The sequence below is a fragment of the Oreochromis niloticus genome, linkage group LG10 (genome assembly GCF_001858045.2).
Source record: "Oreochromis niloticus isolate F11D_XX linkage group LG10, O_niloticus_UMD_NMBU, whole genome shotgun sequence".
In the NCBI taxonomy this organism is placed as follows: domain Eukaryota; kingdom Metazoa; phylum Chordata; class Actinopteri; order Cichliformes; family Cichlidae; genus Oreochromis; species Oreochromis niloticus.
This window is the reverse complement of record NC_031975.2, coordinates 1,630,768-1,652,965: the sequence shown is the minus strand read 5'-3', so window position 1 is coordinate 1,652,965 and position 22,198 is coordinate 1,630,768. Positions and strand designations below refer to the sequence as shown.

General features: G+C 40.9%; 1 long non-coding RNA gene across 1 annotated transcript; it reads left to right on the top strand.

Annotated features, from left to right (window-relative positions):
• The first annotated feature begins 7,567 nt into the window (after positions 1-7,567).
• On the top strand, positions 7,568-11,922 carry LOC109203856 (uncharacterized). Its single transcript, XR_002063514.2, has 5 exons — positions 7,568-7,610; positions 8,831-8,954; positions 9,044-9,160; positions 9,541-9,783; positions 10,925-11,922. It is a non-coding gene; the product is annotated as an uncharacterized LOC109203856 (long non-coding RNA).
• The last annotated feature ends 10,276 nt before the right edge of the window (positions 11,923-22,198 follow it).

Here is a 22,198-nt window from a genome sequence, read left to right as displayed (position 1 = left end):
AAGATATTCCACTTTGTGACAATACTAGCTACAACAGAGGTATTTACTATTTCTATAACAGGATATGATATTATAGCACATTACATGCTCTACAGTCATTCGGATCATTTTCCTAACCACACTTCTGTATGTCATTATCTTTATATGGTACAGCTTCTTTATATTTCAGCTTGGTTTGATGTAAAGAAGTTAAATGGTTTCCTATGAAGTACCAATCAAGGCACATCCTTTAGTTTATGGCAAGCGAGATCCACCTAGCCAGACACACAGAGTGATGTCAGCAGCCAGACTATCAGCATCTATTCGTTCCACAATAAGTCAGCCCAGATAACCAGATGACCATCGCACCGAGGCCCCAGACCATCTCTGACCTGGCTTCCATTAACCCAGGCTTACTGAGACTGAGAGAAAGTGAGATCACAATCATTACCCTCCATCAGTGCTATCTTCATTTCCTATCACTCATGTCTGCCCAGGCTGGGAAATATCACTTGCTCTCTCTCGCTCTCTCTCTGGCTGTCTCTCTCACCTCCATACGCCTCTGCAAAATAAGACCAGGTGGTTGGGTGAAGGCCACTACACCAGGGAGCGCCCCACTGCCACCACCAGCCGCCTCCACCTTCCCCATCTTCCACAGACACTGCCTTTCTCTGTGTCAGCAGTGAGTTGTTCTCCACCAAATCTTCATTTAAGCAGGTTTCAATTTTTCAGTGTGTGTTAGTATTGACGGTAAGTGTGTGTGTGCACTTAAACATCTTTGTGAGCACCAAAAATCTGACTGTTACTACACTTGTGGGGCCTAAATTCACAAGTTTGAAGGCATCTTTGAGACTCAAAATGTGGTTTTAGTGTCAGGGTTACAGTTAGGTGATGGTTAGGCATTCATTTATGATGGTGACGGTAAGAGGTTAGGAAAAGCTTTATGCCAATTGGATGTCCTCACTAAGACATAAAAGGTGTGTAGTCTAACATGTTTGTATTGGCTGGACTATTATTACAAAAGAAGCTTGTTTATCTTTGTACACACAAGTAATTATGCAAGACTGAATATGTTCGTCCCACACTGTCACGCAGTAAAGGCCAGACATCTGAAACAGGAAGGTATAAAAGTCCTCTGCACATGTGAGCTCTCAGATCTTTAGACAGCATGAATGCAAAACATGCAAATCGTTATTATTTTTACACCTAGCTTTGGAAAGAAATGTTTGCTTTTGCCTGACTTGGTCTTCGTTTTGCCGTCACTGGAAGCACAGACCACCAGATTAATTACAAAGTTGTTTATTTCCACACATTTTAAGTGCCATGAGCTGGAGAGTTAAACAGAGTGACAGAATGCTAACATATTAGCTCTTTTATAAGCTCAGCCAACCCACACAACTGAGGGCAAGCTATTACGTGTTTATGTACTTTGAACGGATGCTGCTCTTATTCTGCTCCTCAGTGACCCCACTTAACTAGTGAAAGGTCAACGCTTAATGAACAGGCAGATGGCAGCACTTGTTGACTTAGCATATAAGTTGTCTGGCATTTGACCCCACGCTGCAAGTGAGAGGAGTGCAAATGAAGGTCACTTATCATCAGTGGCGTCCTCTCTTCTTGAAACACTTAAGCTTGACCGAATGGAAGCGCACGTTTCAGAAGAGAGCCGCATAGTCGGATAAACTCAGCATATGCACAACCTCAATAAATTCTATATCAGCAAAGTTGTGCAGACATAAGAAACCCACACAGTTCCACTCAGGTTAATTAATAATGATCCCTGTGCTGTGTGATGCAGAAGCAGAAAAATGTGGTGGTCCTAATGTGCAAAACTGCACTCAGAACACAAATCAATGAAATAAAGAGTGATAAACTCTGCAGTAATGTATTCTACAAAAAACTAATGTTTTAGAGAGTTTATTATTGACTCACAGCTTTTATACATACTAGCATAGAAAATACAGTGGCTGCAAAAGTATTCGGCCCCCTTGAACTTTTCCACATTTTGTCACATTACAGCCACAAACATGAATCAATGTTATTGGAATTCCAGGTGAAAGACCGATACAAAGTGGTGTACACGTGAGAAGAGGAACGAAAATCATACATGATTCCAAACATTTTTTACAAATAAATAACTGCAAAGTGGGGTGTGCATAATTATTCAGCCCCCTGAGTCAATACTTTGTAGAACCACCTTTTGCTGCAGTTACAGCTGCCAGTCTTTTAGGGTATGTCTCTACCAGCTTTGCACATCTACAGACTGAAATCTTTGCCCATTCTTCTTTGTAAAACAGCTCCAGCTCAGTCAGATTAGATGGACAGCGTTTGTGAACAGCAGTTTTCAGATCTTGCCACAGATTCTGGATTGGATTTAGATCTGGACTTTGACTGGGCCATTCTAACACATGGATATGTTTTGTTTTAAACCATTCCATTGTTGCCCTGGCTTTATGTTTAGGGTCGTTGTCCTGCTGGAAGGTGAACCTCCGCCCCAGTCTCAAGTCTTTTGCAGACTCCAAGAGGTTTTCTTCCAAGATTGCCCTGTATTTGGCTCCATCCATCTTCCCATCAACTCTGACCAGCTTCCCTGTCCCTGCTGAAGAGAAGCACCCCCAGAGCATGATGCTGCCACCACCATATGTGACAGTGGGGATGGTGTGTTCAGAGTGATGTGCAGTGTTAGTTTTCCGCCACACATAGCGTTTTGCATTTAGACCAAAAAGTTCCATTTTGGTCTCATCTGACCAGAGCACCTTCTTCCACATGTTTGCTGTGTCCCCCACATGGCTTGTGGCAAACTGCAAACGGGACTTCTTATGGTTTTCTGTTAACAATGGCTTTCTTCTTGCCACTCTTCCATAAAGGCCAACTTTGTGCAGTGCACGACTAATAGTTGTCCTATGGACAGATTCCCCCACCTGAGCTGTAGATCTCTGCAGCTCGTCCAGAGTCACCATGGGCCTCTTGGCTGCATTTCTGATCAGCCTTGTTCGGCCTGTGAGTTTAGGTGGACAGCCTTGTCTTGGTAGGTTTACAGTTGTGCCATACTCCTTCCGTTTCTGAATGATGGCTTGAACAGTGCTCCGTGGGATGTCCAAGGCTTGGGAAATCTTTTTGTAGCCTAAGCCTGCTTTACATTTCTCAATAACTTTATCTCTGACTTGTCTGGTGTGTTCTTTGGACTTCATGGTGTTGTTGCTCCTAATATTCTCTTAGACAACCTCTGAGGCCATCACAGAGCAGCTGTATTTGTACTGACATTAGATTACACACAGGTGCACTCTATTTAGTCATTAGCACTCATCAGGCAACGTCTATGGGCAACTGACTGCACTCAGACCAAAGGGGGCTGAATAATTACGCACACCCCACTTTGCAGTTATTTATTTGTAAAAAATGTTTGGAATCATGTATGATTTTCGTTCCACTTCTCACGTGTACACCACTTTGTATTGGTCTTTCACCTGGAATTCCAATAACATTGATTCATGTTTGTGGCTGTAATGTGACAAAATGTGGAAAAGTTCAAGGGGGCCGAATACTTTTGCAAGCCACTGTAAGTATCAGGAAAACAAAACATGCTCAGAGGTAATCCTCCTGGGAATATCCGAGGTACTCAGGAGCCGGTTCATTTCAATAATGAGCTGAGCTTATCAGATACGATAGATGTGTGTATTTTATTTGTTACAATTTTAATGAGCTACCCAACAAACAGGGAACGAAGGGAACTTCCCGAGCTCCCCTCTGTCTGACATTATTTTCAATAATAAGGGAAAAATTGGCAAATCATCACATTTTAGAGAGTTTTTTTAATAGTTGTTGACGAGCTTTGTGTTAGTAAAAGGATCAGCTAAACAGCTGTAAGCATGCAGCTGGATGTTTTGGGACACTCGGCATTGATGTCTGTTTACTTCTACTTCATAAATGCTCTCAGCCAGGTTCACACTAATTGCTATGATGGACAGCACATTGTTCACTCAGTGGTGCTGGTTTCAGTCACTGTGCAAATGTCCTGTTTATATGGTTGGAAACCTGCAGTCAGCTGAGACTGAAGAAGTCACCTGGATGAGCGACGAAACGTTTCTCACACTGAAAACATCCAGATGAACACAATCAGCTTTTGGGGATTAAAAAAACTATATAACATCTCTGAGCAGTGTCATCAAATATTAAACAGACTAAACTAACTCAGATTTAATATGTAAAGAAAAGAAGCATCTATCTTTGTGCTTGGAGACGGCGCACGCTGTTTGTCCGATAAGGCAGTCGGCAACTTTCTGTTTTTCAGGATGTAAAAACAGATGAACTAGAGCACCACAAGGCATCGCTTTATCCTTAATCGTGAAAACAATATATTCCAAATGTAAACAAAAATCATATAGTATGACTTCCAATCAGTTAAAGTCTATATTTTTTAATGTTTCATAAGTATCACGTTTAAACTGACTAATAGTTTTTCTTTTTCTTTTTTAAAAACCATCCAAAGCCGGGGAGGTTAAAAAAAAGAAAACCTTTTTAAAAGTTGAGACGGGGCATTTATTTTGCTTCACCCCTTCTTTAAATGTTCATTAAGATAGTTTCTCTCGCCCCCTTATTTGTCCATGATTTCCAAAAAAGAATTTCAACTTTTGACTGGTTGGACCAACCACAGGTTAGTGTTAACTAACTGTAACTGAGTCAGGCCATTTGTAGATGTTGTTTCTACATCGTTGTCTTTGCACAGTCGTTAACACTTAATTTGTCATCTTCTAAATGCAGCCCCGGGGTCCACTGTCCCACTGCTGGTCCTTTCCTGGGGAGAGCTGTGTCAGCTAAGGGTGCCAAATAAAACATGTGACTCATCAGTAATACTGTCACCTGGATCTGGTTGGCCTTTTCGTGTTTATGTCCAATGACATGCTTGTTAGCATAACTAGTGGTTCTAAACTGGCTTATGTGTGGTTGTCTCTGCATTAGCTCTGTGATGGACTGACGACCTATTCTAACAGCTAGAATAGACTCCAGGTTGGACAGGCACATAGGAAAGCGACAGGTCTGAGGTCCCAAGTTAAAAAAAAGAAAGAAACCGCAGATAAGTTAATGTGATTTAGCTATGCCAGCTACTGTGTAGGTGGATGCAGCGAGTCATGACTCATTGGTGTAGCTGCTGTAACCTGTGTCCATATGCTAGAAGTAGGAGAGCTGCTACCTGTATCTATGGACTCAATGTATTTGTGCCCCACAATTAGCTTCATAGCAAGAAGAAATAGCTCTCCATTAATCAAACACAACACGAGGTCCCTCCTGTCACTCAGTTACTGACCATCGTGTGTTTGCTTATCACATAAAACATGATAAGTGTGGATCAGCCTGTAAATACTGAAAAAACAAACCCAAAGACTGTAACACACTCACAAACCACCATGTAATGAAATACAGGGTATAATTTATGACATTTATCTGAGCAGAGTGAATAATTAGAGACGACATTCGTCAAACAGGATTGCTGAGTGCTGTTTGTTCTGCTACATGTCAGTGAAGCAGAAATGGAAAACCAAAGTGTAGCTACGAGAGCCAAATGTGTGCAGAGAGAGGGAGTGATGAAGAGTGCAAGATCGTTATTATAACAGCAAAAGGTCTGCGACGTTGAAGCAAGTCCTCCAGAACAGAGAGCCTAATTTGTCTGCAGTCTACACCTGATGTTGTTGGTATACAGCGCACACGCAGTCCCCTGTGTGCGCGCACACACACCAGAATGCACTGATTGCAGTACCACATCATTACAGCCGCAGCAATGACAAGACAGCAGTTATTGGCTGATGGAGACATTTTTCATCCACTAATTTATAGTTGGTTTGATTTGGAATCAGACAAATTAAAGAATGAAACATTTCCCCGTCCAACTGGCTAATTGGACCGACTGTTAATGGCTGCTGAAAGAAACGTCAAGTTTAATTTCTCACTTATTGACATGCAGTTGATGTAGATGACATTAATCTAATGATTATTCATGAGACTTTCCTATTATCGTCTCTCTCTCTCACACACACACTTCTATCACCAGCCATATCATTAAGCTGAAGCACAACCATTAACCAGCATGGTTGCCATGGAAAATTCTCCTGATGATTTACTACCTACTGTTCAAATGGAAGGGCACTTGTGTAACGCTGGCTGCCGACTACATTTTGCAAAGAAATGCGTGTTGTGTTTAGAGGATAGCAGCATTAAAATACACTTATTGTGTGCACCAATTTTTGTATGTTCCCAGCAACCAGCGCTCTCTGTGATGGGAAAAAAGCTTTATTGTTCTCAAATTAACTACAAATTACATTCCAGAAAAAGCTCTTAAATAAAGTCATGGCACGCTGTTAACATGCAGTGTGATTTTACTGCATGTCATTATTGCAAGAATTCCCCAGGAAGTGGGTAGCAGACATTAACTTCAGATATCTCTAAACTTGTACCTTAAGTGCTGCCAAACTATGTTTGCTGAATTACGTTTAGAGCTAATGTGGCTGTGAAAACGAGAAAATGTTCAAATAAAAACAAATTTAATTTATTCTTATAGGCTTTTACTATCTTTGACAAAAAAAGCCTTGAATCTGTGCAGGAGTCTTATAGCATATGTAAAAATCAACATAGTGCTGTCCTGTAAGAGTCTGAGAGGTTTCTGTAGTCAAAGCTGCATTCTGACGTCGAGCTTTCAGGCTCCGTGAGAAAAGTTCACACACTGATCGTTAACAACACTCACGGCTATACCAGTGCTTTGCTATCACTTTACTCCTCAAGCATTTTAACTTTGTAAATGAACAGCTCTGCCTCTACATGTGACGATTTCTGTGTTCGCATATCACCAGCATCCATCCATGCTACAGCCTGCAAAGGACTGTGTTGTGTTGACTTTCAGAGATGTGACGAGAGCCTGCTGGCTGCTTATCAGGCTAAGGTATTTCAGCATGGAAACTATGGGTCTCTGAAGGTGTGATGGATTAGATCTGGTGAAAAAAATGACTTGCTGGACAAAACACTGAAGTGAGAGTTACAAAGTAACACTTGAAGAGCAAAGGAAACATCCAGACATGGAGACAGTCTGTTATGTTTGTGCTTACATTGTAGAAAACAAGACATTTTCAAATAAGTCAATATTTTTTTTCCAAAAAGTTCTTGGGTTAAATGAGAGTTTGCCAGATTTGGCTTTAACTCATTTTGAAAAAAGAGATTAGGAGATATAGTAAATGAAGCGGGCGGGAATATTTTGTCTCATGATACTTCGCTTACGATGTTTTGCTAGTGAAGAAGAGCCGATGGTTCTGACAACACTGGAGACAAAAGCAGTGAAGCAAAGCTGACCCTTTAGGTTTTTCCTCCGCAGCCTCCAGCGTTTTTAAGAGCAGACAGACGTTCAGCACATGCACGCTCACAGCAGCTGAGCATAGTATGATTTTATTTGTCTAATTATGAAACCCAGATCCAAACAGGAGCTTTTATAACATCTCTTTTATATTACAAGGGGCAAGTGAACAGATAATAATAATAATAATGGGTTTTTGTGCTGCATCGCTGCAGATGCAGTAAAGGCTTGTTGTTTTTTTGCACAGGGTGACTTGGAACAGATGGACCGACGACGCGACCTGAAGGAGTGATAGGTCTGTTAGTTTTCATTCCACCTTTTAATACTTTAATTAGAGAGGATTTAGTGGGCAGTAAGTGACCTGAGCAGGTAATCAAACACTGAACAGGGTAATAATAGTCGCACACATCAGACAGAAGCACTAAATGCTCGGCTTTTATTGGAATTACAGATACTTGTTTAGCTTGCTACAGCATTATACAGTATATGTGTGCTTATATAGTCTTATTAGATCACCATGGAGTGTAAGGTTTTCTGCTACAGCTGTATGTGCAGGCTCTTTAATCAAAAGTATATTTGTAATGCCAAAATATAATTATTGTTCTTATTAATGAATTTTCAAAATTAGTTTTACAAAACAACAAAAAAATATATCACAGCATGTATATTTATATATATATATATATATATTTGGTTAAGATGACAAATTTCAGTTATTTACTTGAATTTCTGAACAGAAAAATCAGTTTTAGCGGTTGAATCTTGCTCTTGATGAATTTCTGACTTCTCAGTGAACTCCAGTGTGCCAGCTCTAATCTGTGTATAAAAACATGAATTCAGACTATTAATTACCTCATAAATAAATTGGGATATGGACGATACTTTGATTTTTATTGCACAAAAGGATGAGAGCGCACAGCAAAGTGCATCTAGGACAGAAAGAGTTGCATTATGCTGTTAATACAACTTTGGCTATTTGCAAGCACCTGCACAGACAGCATGCTAATGCTAAGCTAACCAGCCAGCATGCTAATGCTAAGCTAACCAAAAAGCCATGCCGACCACAGCCCAGCAGCCAGACCCTGAACACCTCCTCGATGAAGGTGTTCGTTCCTTCTACACAGACATGATGTGTTGGATGCCTCCAGGATGAGCTGGAGGTCATGGCTGGGGAGCTCTGGGCATGTCTGCTTAGGCTGCTGGTCCTGCAACTCAAACCTGGACAAGTGTTAAAAAAAGAAAAGAAAAGTAAATAAATCTTTATTTAAAGATCATTTCAAATGAAATGAACAAGACAATAATATATGTGTTTTCACAGGTCATAATGTGAGTAATATACTCATCTTCTCATTTATTCAGATTATTTACAGCTTAAATGTTTTGGATCAGCTGCAGTTTTTAGAACAAAGTATGACTGAAACAGGAAGATTTGAGGTCCTTGAGGAAACTGAAAGGATCAGAGTGACTTTTAAACAGTAATAATCTCCATGTGTCTTTATTTCTATGTGTTCTCAGCACAGAGTGGTATGAAATCAGAACCGGCAGTGACTTTTTACTGCAGGAATGTAGAGGTTCCCAGAAAGAAGAATTAAAAACTGATGGCTGGTGGGCAGAGATGCAAGAGGGAAGAAATGAGCAAGTGAGTATCAGTATTGTCAGTATCGTACTTTTTGTCAGCAGGAGTATACTGTCTGCCAACCACGCTCTCACTTTCCCCCTGGTTTACAGATTGTGTCCTTTTGTATCAGTCTATCTGTAAATCCCTCCATCCATCCTTGAGATCCAGCGGGCTGAGCCAGCCTATTGAGGCAGAGAGAAAGGCAGGGGAAGACTTTCAATCAGCAGGTGGAAAATACACAGCTCAGCAAAAGTCTGTCCAAATGTGAATATATAGGATTCTGGTAATATGAGAGAGCCTGCTCCAATATTCTCTTTGGCTGTTTTGTTCTTCCTTACTATAATGTGACCCCTGAAAGAGGTCAGAGGTCACACTTTTCATTATCGCATAGACCAGAAACACTATAGCTCAGTCTTCCTTTTTGGAAACAGTTCATGGGTTAAATATAATTTGTCTATGTGATATAGAGGAAATTCATCACAGGGAATATTTAATAGGAAGTCTTTCCTGCTGAGCTCATTTAGCAAACATCACATTTCTTATTAGGATCCAGATGCTCAGCTGTTAAAGCTTTTTCAGAATCACTCTCAACACTCTTTCCCTCCAGCACTATCAAAATAAATGCATGCACTGTCCGTGTGAAGCGCCTCGTCTACTGTGCGCTCGGGTGATGTTTAATGAAACAAACAACAACACGCCCACCCGCAATGGATACCATCTTCCTGCGCAGCAGTTGTCCTGAGATGACTGGTGCCAGACTGGGGCGAGGAAAGAAAGAACAAAAGAAAGAAAGGAGAGATGCCACCGAGTGCCAAGGGAACAGTCCAGCATCGGCTCGCCAGATCAATAGGTACTGTGAACCCTGAAGTAAAATATCCTGCTGTGAGCCAATAAACCAGACACTCACTCGTATTAGGGGACACATCCACTTATTACTGGTACACTTGATACTTTCTGAAAGGTCCCTCTTCTTAATTAATTCAGGCTGGCATGCTGCTGTCAACAATCCTCTTTATTTTCAGCCTTTTAAAAGAATACAAGCATTTAAATCCTTACAATAAAAATATTATATTTTCTATTATCATAAACAGAGGGCTTCCCTCTGTGCTTACCAGAGGTATGTGACTTTTTAGTGCCTGTTCAGAGTCGTCTTAGCTGACGCTGATGCCAAAGAGAGTCAGGTCTTTGCCTGTCAGGTTGTTATGCTAACAGCATGAAATGAAACGGTTAGGCTCCTTCATGTGGTTTCCTTCATTGGTGCAGACTGCCTCCATTAAGTCCACACTTTCATCACTGTTAAACAATTTGATTTCCAGATTACCTGGTTTGGCTACGAGTCCTGATTAGTCAGAGTTTAGCAGCTGTAAGTGAATAAACTAGTTTGCATTTGTAACCCCGCGTGTGTCATATTTAAGGCGCTGTTAGGGCGTTTTTGAGAGCTCTGCATCATCAGTGTGATCGATAATAATTTTCACAAAAATTCCAGATGTTGCAAAAATGATAAAAAGAGAAAACTCATATATTTTAAAGTGTATATTTATTTCTTACTCTTCTTATATTTATTGTTTGTCTTTTGCACTGAATGGAGCCTCGTCTTTAATTGACAGAAGAGTCCATAAACCCTCCAGTTTGTTTGTTTTTGGTAATTATTTAATGGCTCAGGCTTTATAGGGTAAGGTATATGGAATAAGGAAAGGTAAAGGCATTATTGTACAACCATATGTTATATGGTTATATGTGCATATATGAATTTTGAAAAGCAAACTGTGAGAATGACATCAACAAGAAATGATTATTTAAATCTTTATTTGTATCCAAAATCATCAGTTTAGTTTATGGGGAGGGGAGTCAAGGATTCGTTTTTCCTACAGTTCAGAGGAATTGTCAGACCCCCCCCTCCCAAAATAAAAGTCTAGATAATTTAGTTACTCTGTATGAAGTTGGTAATTGTGGGATTTGGCCGTCTCTGTTGTGGTTGTCTTTTATCACAGGCAACATCAGAGGAGGAAATAGGAGGCCCAGAGCAGATGACGCCTGCTGCATGCCTCCAGATGATTAAGAACACACCAAGAGGACGAGGTGGGGGAGGTGCACAACTGATGGTGCAACACTGCCCCCATGTGAGAGAATCCAGAGGCAGTACAGCAGCTCATCCCAAGCAATGCTGAGTTTGTCAGAGCACCGTTACATGCATCTTTCAAACCTACTGCAGAGAGTCATTCAATTTTATGAGCAAGGGTTTACGTGGCTTTCAGCCTGGATCCTCTTCGAGCTTAAATCCCCATGTCTCCAACCTTTGACACTTCCCCTCCTTGTTTACGGCCAGAAAAACTGTGCCAGTGATTTTCTTGTCAGTCAGCAAAATAAAAGCAGTAGAAATACCAGCAGTGTGTGAGGGCAAGAGTCGGAGAGGACAGACAACACTCACAGGTTATTATACAAGGTCTGCAAACATCTTTTCCACCTTAAGAGTTACCTGTGGAGGAAAGGATGAGGTGGATGTTTTTTTTGGATGGCAGAGACGGGCAGAAAAGTGGCTGTGAAGACTGTTAATGTTATTCAGATCCTCCTGACCTTTCCGGTGGCATGTTTGCTGGCTTCTTTGAAAAGGGCAACCATAAAAAATAAGAGCAAGACTTTTCACACAGGCTGAATGCAGAAGGCAAAACACCTCTGAAATGCTGACAGTGTTTGCAACGCATGTAGACTGATTTAAACACTGATACTCACTACTCCAGTTGGAGAGTCAAAGTAAGAGCAAACCACAAAGGGATGCAATATTTTAGCGATCAGTACCAAGGATATGTGACCCAAATATCTACAGAAAGGATGACAATTACCACAAGATCTCCATAACTGAGGCTCTAGAACCTCCCAAATAAAGGCTCACAGCTCGGTCTACTACGAGAAGCATGGCCACTTCTAAGACCTGAGTGTGCTCACAGATGGAGGGGAAGCTCTCCATCCCTTCATGCTTTTGGATGCAAAAATCGAGAGGTGCACCACCGAACGTGGGGACGACAACAGAGAGCATAAATGGGCCATAACAAATGTAAACAGGGCCATGCATGTATTTTAAAAGAAAGAAGGAGTGCTCATAGTCAGAGCAGTTTCTGTAAGCATCCACTGTGCTGTCCTGTGGTTTGTTAAATCAGCGGTCCCCAACCCCCGGGCCAGGAACCAGTACCGGTCCGTGAGTTGTTTGGTACCGGGCCGCAAGAATTTATGGTTTTCAGGGTTTTTATCATCAACTCTGTTTCCCTGGGTCTTTTCCTGTGAGTTATGAACAAATCTTCTTTTTATTGTCAGACATAAACCGGTGCAAAAAAGGTTGGGGGCCGCTCACACCTCAGTCATCTCTACATGTGTTTCTGTAATTATTAACAAACACAAACACATAGTTGAGTGTAAGGATCGCATCACACGCACCCATGAAGCTCATTTTTAGCACAGCTACGCTGCGGATTCAAATGACACACACTAATAAGCACAGCTTCCCGTACTACCGAGCAAATTTCATTCTGACAGGGTAGTGGGAGAAATAAAAGCGAGCTCCTCTTTTCCCTTGTTCAGCACAACGGCAGCTTTGTTCTTAAAATAGTCGGCCTTGTGATTTAAATTCAGTCTGGAGTATTGAGAGCAATGAGACAAGATCAAAGAGGTCTCTTTAGACTCACTTACTGCAAAAAAGAGACGAGGCAAGAGAAAATACAAGTCTCGCTGGATCACACGGGGAAATTGTTCTCTGCACATTTCCAGCAAATCATATTAGATAGAGTCACTGTGGCAACTAGAGAAGATAATCTTTAATGTGCTCTTTAATGAGAGGGAAAATGTTTGTCTCTTGTGATTGAAGCCCTCGCTGTGCAAATTATATCCAAATCAGTTCACCAGCATGGGCCCTTCAATGATGAAAAGTAGCTGAGGGATAGCATTCAATTAGTGCATTAGATTGAGACAATCAGAACATGTAATGGGCTTTAAGGCTTTGGCTATGAGCTCGTCAGCCAGTGAATGTGACTCTTTCCAAAAAAGATCATCACAAGCGAGCTAAAACACGATATTCCTTTGGACTCCCTTTGCTGGACGTTCGGCTGCTTTTATGTGCACAGTGTTGCGTTCCACCTGCAAGCAGCAGGTACGCTGTGGGGTGTAGACAGATTTGTCAGGTTTACTCTGGAGGACGGGCCTACTGGTGCATTGGCTGGTCAGGAAACGTAGAGGAATTGTTTTCTCCCATTTGAAAAGACAACAAAACTGACATTAAACTTATCCTGGCAAAAAGACAACATTAATTAGCTAATAATTAGGTGTTTTGTAGACGTTATCGTGTAAGATTGACATGTTTGCACATAATCCCTGACTTTTTACTACTGTGTTTTTAGTGTATGTCACATTATTTGTTAAAGTCACATGCCTTCTGTCTTCAAATTTAATACTAATCTATAACAGATAGATAGAAACTCTAATAACTCTAATAATAACTCCTGGAGCACAGGTCTTTGATGAGCTGTACTGCCCAATAAACCATATTATTATTAGTCCTCCCCCGGCTGGGTACCGCAGATAGCCGCCCCTCCCTGAGCCTGGTTCTGCTGGAGGTTTCTTCCTGTGAAAAGGGAGTTTTTTCTACTGCTGCTCATAAGGTGGTCGTTTGATTGCTAGTCAGATAATTCTATTAAAAAGTCACAATATTACAAACTGTAACTGAAAAGTCCAGTTAAGTGCATCGATTTAGCCAAAGAGAGGCCTAGCAGACAGCTGCTGGATACAACTCACTCATTTAGCACACCTGTCAATCAAAGTGAGCCTTTTAACCTTAAAAAAATCTGAACAGGTTAGTTTGAAAAACCATAAAGTTTGTATTTATGGCAATGTTAGCTTTATCTGTGTAGGTTCCTCTATCTGTTACGTAACAATGTTTCTTGTGACGTTCAGTGACTGTTGTGTGTAAAGTGGAGCTAACTGAGGCTTCTGTTTGTAGAACTACAAGGTTATTAAGGTTTTTAAGTAAACCTTAGCAGCAGTTTCTGACTTTGCAGATGTCCATGTGGAAGATATATTGAATACAGTAAACTGACATTTAATTTAGGAATGTTAATGACTAGCTGCTAGCTGCCTTGCTAACCAGCAACTAGCATACTAGCATAGCATGCTCAAAGACAGATGACACCGTGGCACTTTGATGCAGAATATAAGTGGTTATATGTTTGCTTTATTAGAGTATACAAACTAGTACATTGGCTGTGCTTCGATGTGAGTGGTCTACCATTTGGCAGGTTGGTGGTTCGATTCCCCAGCTGCACCAGTCTGAATGTTAAAGTATCTTTAGGAATTATGCTGAACCCCAGCTTTGGTCAGTGCTGGGCTTAGGCATAGAAAACAGTGAATGTGTGTGTCATTGGGACAGGAGTCAGTCTGATTTTTTTGAATAATGTTTAAACTACAAGTAAATTACCTGCCAAAAGTATTCCCTGATTTCATAAACTTGATACTCATAACCTGACATTCACATTAAATAAGAGGACAGCAGATAGACACTGGACTCTGGGTGTTGAATATAGCTCGATCAACAATAAGACCTAATCCATGCTTATAACATGTCTTCAACTATTTCAGGATCTGGCAGAAAATGTCAACAGCTGCATGCACACAGACACACACTCATGTTTACAGTACGACCAAAGCTGCAGCAGTTATGGAGAATATTCACACACCCAATTAAGGCTCTTCTGTGTGCTCTTTCTGTTTTCTTCTCTAGCATGCAAATGATACTAATGTAGCAAATTATACATTGAAACAAACACGCACACATAAAAGACTTTATCTGACTATTAGAGTTCAAATCGATTGTGTCATGAAGAAACATTTTTCATTCTGTGGTTCAGTCGTTGTGCTTTATTACATCCACTTTAAATGATGGTGAAGAAATATTGTTAAAAAGCTTAACAAAAGAGAAATGAAACCTCAGACAAATTCAGCATTTGTGTTGTTAGTCATCTTTCTGTGTCACATAATGCGACTGCAGCTCCCACCCAGAGACTTCATATCGTGCGACCCTAGGACTGCAGAGCTTCCCCTGTGAGAAATCAGCCTGGTCTCCAGCACGGCAGCTTGAGCCGACCCATCGGCTCGAGTTGGTTCATTATTCAGGTCCCCCTGGCCACGAGAGTCAAAGCCAACAGTCTGATCACATTATCAATCAGAAGGATGTCGCTGAATTTGATTTTCTCGATGACAGGTGAGAGCAATGCAAATGCCTCGTGATATCAGTACCTCCCCTGCGACAGCTGAGATCATTAACTGCAAACTGTCATCTAAGTGTGGAAAATGGATAGCCTGCACCTCACCCCCTTTTCCTCTTTGCCCATCTGTGTAAATAGTAAAGCATTCATAGCCTGAAGGCAGGGACTAGGACAAATGGGTAAAATGTAGATTAAATCTTTTTTATAATAAGTGCATACAGTGTTATATGTGCTGTTGTAATGTCAGGAAAACGATCCTCTCTCTGCTGGAGAGTCGAAATGAGAAATGTAACAAAAACTAAAAATCAAAAACTGTCTGTGATTCAGATTTGGCCTGCCTTCTTTAAAGGTCATAGTTGTGTTCTGATCACATTTGTGCCTCTGCAATGTGCGCTGGATGTCCTCCAGCATGTCAAAATAAAGACACTTATACTAATTTTAATTTTGGGGAAATGCAAAAGGAGACCTAAATTATCGCTGCACTTTGTGCCAACATACCATGGCCATGGCATGCAACACAGCTCAGGTCATCCTGCTGAACGTGCTCTCTCTAAATGTCTCAGCATAATCCCATTAACATGGGAAAAAACAAACGTGTGTGACCTGACGCGCAGCCTTTGGGCTGTATGTGCTCCATCTGAAAACTGCTGTCTGATCTGTGTGCACTCAAAATAAACTTGGGCCAGTTTGAAAGACATGTTTGCACCCTGTGCAAGTTTGAGGTCTGTGATGAAATCACACTGGGAGAGAGCCGGACGTCCACAAAGGAAAGTGACAGCAATCTGTGGATTCACAGGGTGATGGCTTTAAGGGTAACTCAGTTCAGTTTAAATCACACGTGGTTTTTACTTCCTGCACTTTTCAATGGTACCTCGTATCCACACACTACCTGCTTCTTTTCCGCACGTTTAATTTAAAGTTCGGCACTATCGTAACACCAACTCCTGCAATTTGGGCTGAATTTAATTTTCATTCTTTAATGACACTGAATGAGACTTTAACACACTTCAGTTTTGTAAAAGTTACAAGTTTTGAAGTGCTAACTCTGGGCAAGTTTTCAGATAATCAGCTCAGTTTATCCATGTCTTTTATATGTATTTATATTACTTGCCACGAGAGTGCTTGCACTGTGTGATATTATGTAGAAACCCAGAATAATACATTAAAAATTCATAGTGTCCTTTTAACCCCTGCTGTGACAATGGAGCCCAGAGCAGCCTCGAAAAGCTCGTTTGTAGCTTGAATTCAGTGCTCCACAAGCAAAAGGAAAAAAACATCACAATTTGTCTCATAAAGGCTGAGCATATCAGTGCTTAAATGAATCTCATCATGCCAGCAGCTTTAGCCATCACTATTAATAATATCCACTTTTCATAATGCTGCTGATTTCTTTTATTTACGCTCAGTCGTCTCTGCTGGCTGCCAGTGGAAAGCGGGCCTACATAATCACTGCTAATAAATTAAGCCCAATAGAACTGTCACATCTCATTTGGACTCATTTGCACATGATTGTGTTTGTTTATGTTCAGTCTGGTTGAGAAAAAGCAGAAGCTTTGACTGGCAAATGGGTGGAATTAATGAATTTCACTGCCGTTCCTCTCCACTCTCCCTTCCTCACCGCGCTGCCGGGGAAATCAAAACTGAAGCACTTTCTTTCTGTTTCCTCTGGCAGCAACTCAACGTGGCGGAGTGATCCTGAGTTGAACGCAGCTGTCAGACATCAGCACACTCTTCTTTGATAGTAGCGTATGCGTGTGTGCTATTGGGTCTATCTTCCTGGATTATTAGTGTGCTAAAAGCAATCAGCTGCCAAGGGAAGATGATTAGGCTAAAGATGATGAGACGCACTGAGTTGAGCTGTGAATGACAGATCAGCAGTCTCCAACCGTGACAAAAACATAAAGCGAGCATCAGAAGAGTTTGACCTGTACCTGCCACACACACTGTTCAATAGTTGTATCTTCTACCAGAAAAGTAGGTTAACTGTATGTGCGCTCCCATGATTGTCTGTTTTTCAGAAACTTGCTGGTCTGGCTCTATTTTATCGGCCGGCGTCCATCTGTCTGCTTTCTGATGCTGTCTGAAAAAGAAACAGACTCACACGAAGAGCTTCCAGGTTGGACTCGTCGTTAATCATCGGTACGCCATAAGGACAACTAAATCTGCAAAATGATTTATCTCTGTACTCGTTACAGTAAAATGTAACATTTTTTTTTCAATTATGTAAAAAGATTCATTAAGAATGAAGAAAACAGCTACATGCTGAATCTCTAACAGCAAATGACTCTATTGTTCCATTAATTACTCACAACTTGTGTTAATTTCATTGTGTAATTTCATGCTGATTTGTGGTAGCTGGAGTAAAAACAACCTTTAACACAGTGAAGCAGAAGCTTGCTACGGCTGGGTATGAGGTATAAAGACATACTTTTAAACAAGCTGTAGAATGAGCTGCACCATGCTGACACGTATTGAACCAAATAATAAACCGACCACCATCAGTCTCGTGTTAACCAAGAGACGACCTCCACGGCTCCAAAATTAAGCCGCCCTGGACGGGCCGCACGCTGCAGCTCCTCGAGTGCAGAGGTCGCTAACTTCAATGAGCTGCGGGCCACTGTCGTCTCATGTGAGTAGCACGAAAACAAACAAACGAGAAAACACAAATATTTCTGAAAATGTTGTGTTTTGGTTGTTTTTTAAAATTGAGATATTGTATAACAAGACAAAACTGCAGATTCTTTTTTCTCACTCTTAACTAACTGAAGCCTTTCATTGAACTGCTATAAACACATTGGTCCTGTCTGTCTGTGCACACATGGCAGCACTTCTGCCGTCATTGTGTTCGTATCTAACAAACTAAAACTGCAGACATAAGTGTCCACATGAGTTTGTACTCTCTGCTCATATCGTCTTCATGTTAAATCATTTTTTGCTTTTTAAAGAACTTCTTTTAACATTGCACTCAACAACAAACAAATCCTCCCTCACAAAAAAAAATAACTCCAAGAGCCAAATTGCGTTATATATTTCTTCATGTCAATATAAGTAGGGGTCACGTGGGCCGCAGCTGTTTGAGACCCAGGTCACATGTTAAAATATCCAACTTTACAATGTTAAAAAACATGTTTAGAAAGCTTTTGGCCTCTGTGTACAGTTTTTCTGTTGTAAGGACTCAGAGTGGGGTGATTTCTACCTGATACTGGTGTCGGGGGTGTGGCCACTTTGACTGACAGGCATCCAAACAGAGGACTCCAGAAAGGCTTGTCTGTTAGGCTTCATCCACTACTTTGAGTTAAATTGCAGCTCTTCAGTGTGTGTGTGCTTTAGGAGGCTTTGTGGAATATTGTAATGGATTATCTGATGAATAGGCTTGCTGCGGGGTTCAGATCATCACTGAGGTTTTTTGTGTTTTGATGTTTTAATGAATGAGTTTTTCAGTATTTTGTTAGTCTGTTACATGACAACAGTTAGCTAATATGTCTGTCTTTGTGTTTTACCCATGATGTTTATGAATGCAGCTTGCTAACCAAGTAAGCTAGCATTAACCGAGTAAATCTCATTCATTTTCCAAAAGTCCATCCTCAGAGTTGTATTATTACTGTGACTGTATACTAAATGTATACTAAACTGCAAACTAAGTAAAAAGCTAATTACACTACTCTATTGCAAATGTATTTCACTTCAGTACAACTACAAAGAGTAATACTGAATGATTGTCATCACTGATGAATTGTTTACTCCAAACTTTCACATCATTGAAACGTATTGAAATATAATTTCATCCTTTGGGCTTAAAAAGTGTGTAAAGCATAGAAAATACTGAATGCTTTGAACAAAGCCTGTGCAGCCCTGCCTGACACAAAAACCTGACATGACATATGACCGCGCTGCCTACAGAGCGGCTTCACCTGTACAAACAATAATCTAATGCAATACAAGGTGAGGTGTGATTCCTGCCTATTCAACATGACTTCCTTTGATAGCCGATGCCAACATCCTTCCCCTTTGCTATATGTCTCGCTCTGTTGCTACACTGTATGATACAGCTCAGCAGACACAGAGAGGATGAGATTAGAGTGTCCACAAGAGAGAGGAAGCAGAATTTTCCCTTAAAGGAAGGGAGGTGGCGTTAATGAAGAGAGGGCCTACAGCAGATTTTAATTAGGATGTTGAAACCTCTTTAACCAGTAAAGCTCTCCAAACATTGTTGTATCCATTACCGACTTGTTTCGCTCCTCTGCCTTGCTTCCTGCCAGTCTGCTATGCTAAAGTCCAACATTTAAGTTTATAAATCAATCACTTACCTAATTTTTTGAATACAATGTAGCATTGGGTCTGAAACTAGAAAGAAAAGAACTAGAACGTGGCTGGATACTTTCTCTTTCTGGAGTTGCCCCTGAAGAGAACGTTGAACAGCTACAAGGATACTCAAAAACTCCTGGATGGAAATGGTCACTCCTAATATAACCCACAGTCAGAGACGCCCCAGGGATGGGAGCCTTAACCCTGCTGTGCAAATCACTGGAGTTATGGTTCCCATTTTTAAAAAAGCAATTGAAACATGTGCTTGAAAACTATTATTTGGCAAGTTGCTAGAAAGGATGCTCATCATCCATCCCCTTATTCATGTCAAGCAATGTCCAGATTACACAACAATCCAAGCGCTGTAAAAACTGGAGCATCAGTCAGTGAGGACATTTCTACAAGCTCTCTGAGACATACAAGAGTGTAAAGGCTTCAAAAGATGTTCCCTTGTTTCTGATTCCGTTTGATGGATGGATGAATGGATTGATGGATGAATGGATGTATGGATGAATGAACGAAAGGATGGATGAATGAATGGATGGATGAGTGAAAGGATGGATGGATGGATGGATGAATGGATGGATGAAAGGATGGATGGATGGATGGATGAATGGATGAAAGGATGGATGGATGAATGGATGTATGGATGAATGAACGAAAGGATGGATGGATGAATGGATGGATGGATGGATGAATGAATGAAAGGATGGATGATGAATGAATGAATGGAGGGATGGATGGATAAATGGATGAATGAACGAAAGGATGGATGGATGGATGAATGAATGGATGGATGAATGGATGAATGAACGAAAGGATGGATGGATAAATGGATGAATGAACAAAAGGATGGATGGATGAATGAATGGATGTATGGATGAATGAACGAAAGGATGGATGGATGAATGAATGGATGGATGAATGAACGAAAGGATGGATGGATGGATGGATGAATGAATGGATGAATGAACGAAAGGATGGATGGATGAATGAAAGGATGGATGGATGGATGGATTTCCCAGCTCAGTTCTCAGATTTGCCCGATGATGTGATGCATGAGGCAGGAAGGAAACCATTTTCAGTAGGCAGAGGTAGGTCATCCTCTTCTAATTAAGAGCGTAAATTCTTCAGTTTACCAGTCAGTCCACATTTCAGCTGTTATATTCAATCATTAATTGTAGGAAGAATGACACATAAGTGGTACAGGCTGATCTGTACAGTGTCAGTAATGAATTTTGGCATCTAGCAGGAGAAATAATTTGAAATATATTGGTGCCCCTTGTTGAAAGAAGCCAAAATTGAAGGTTAAGGCATATGAGCAGGCCCAACTGATGGAAGACCCCAAACCCTTCACACTCTGAACACTTTGGTGAGATAACATATCTCGCCTGGATTGGGAAGGACTTGGGATTTCCCTTGATCCGCTATCCATGACCAAACCTGAGTAAAGCAGCAGAAAATGACTTGACAGATGGGTGCAGGAGATAACAGGATCAAATATGGTGATGCAGGAGGAGGCAGGGATAAGCTACACACTCAAATGCACTAATGCTGTCTTTTCTTTCTAAAGCATCCAGGAGTCCATTAAAACATTAGCCAGGATTAAGTTGCGACTGCAGATACCAACACTGTCCACGCTCATACCGCTCCACTCTGAGGTAGATTAAATGAAAAATATGTGTGGATAGCGCCAACATTGATTTTTCTCAAAACCAGAGTATTTGTCTGTTGGTGTGATTTTACACTACAGCTCAGAGTAACTGAAAGACTTGAAAGATTTAGCAGAAAAAGTGAAAATAAGAACCTGACAAATGTTGTGATCTAATATTTTATCTGTTCAGGTAATATTTTTCTACTTAAGTTCATTAAATATTTGATCACTGAAGGAGGATCTCATGCTGCTAACTCTTCATGAACTGTGTACTTCTGTTTTTCCTCTCACCAGCAGCAGCGTTTGTCATGGGTGGACTCCACCATATGAGACCCCAGTCATCCTGTAATGATAGGATGACTGAACTAAACATCAGCCAACCCAACCAGACACTACAATAATAAATGGGGTGAAAGTAAACTTAAATACACGGACAGAGTGACTGTTAAAAACCTTCTTTATGGAGCTTTTGTGAAATAAATACGCCAAACAGGCTGCCAAAGCACCACTGACGCATGGGCTTCACTACACCTCTGAAGCTGTGCTGTGGTGCCCGGTCTCAAGATATTAGCAACAGGCCCCTTAAGTCCTGTAATCTGTGAGGCCTCCGTGAATTGGTCTTGTTTGTCCAGCACATCCCACAGACACTTGGATTAAGATCTGAGGAAACTGGAGGCCAAGTTAACACCCAAAGTCATTGTTGTTCTCCTCAAACCATTCCTGAACCTTTTTATGGCAGAGGCCATTATCCTGCTCAAAGAGGCCACACCCAACGGGAAAAACTTTTCTGTTAAAATAAGTAAAGTTAAGTTAAATTTTTATTTATATAACTCTTTTACAGACAAGGATCACAAAGTGCTTCACAAAACAACAGAGCATAAAAAAGAGTCAACTAAGTGTAGAAAGATGAATTTATTTTATTTTTTTAAAGAGTCCACAGATCTCAAACTGAGATGGACAGAGTTCGATCCTCTGGAAGCCTCACTGCAGCGTTCTGAACAGCCTGTAGATGTTCCAGGGAGTTTTTGCTTACACAATAAGAGATAAAACCAATAGTGAAC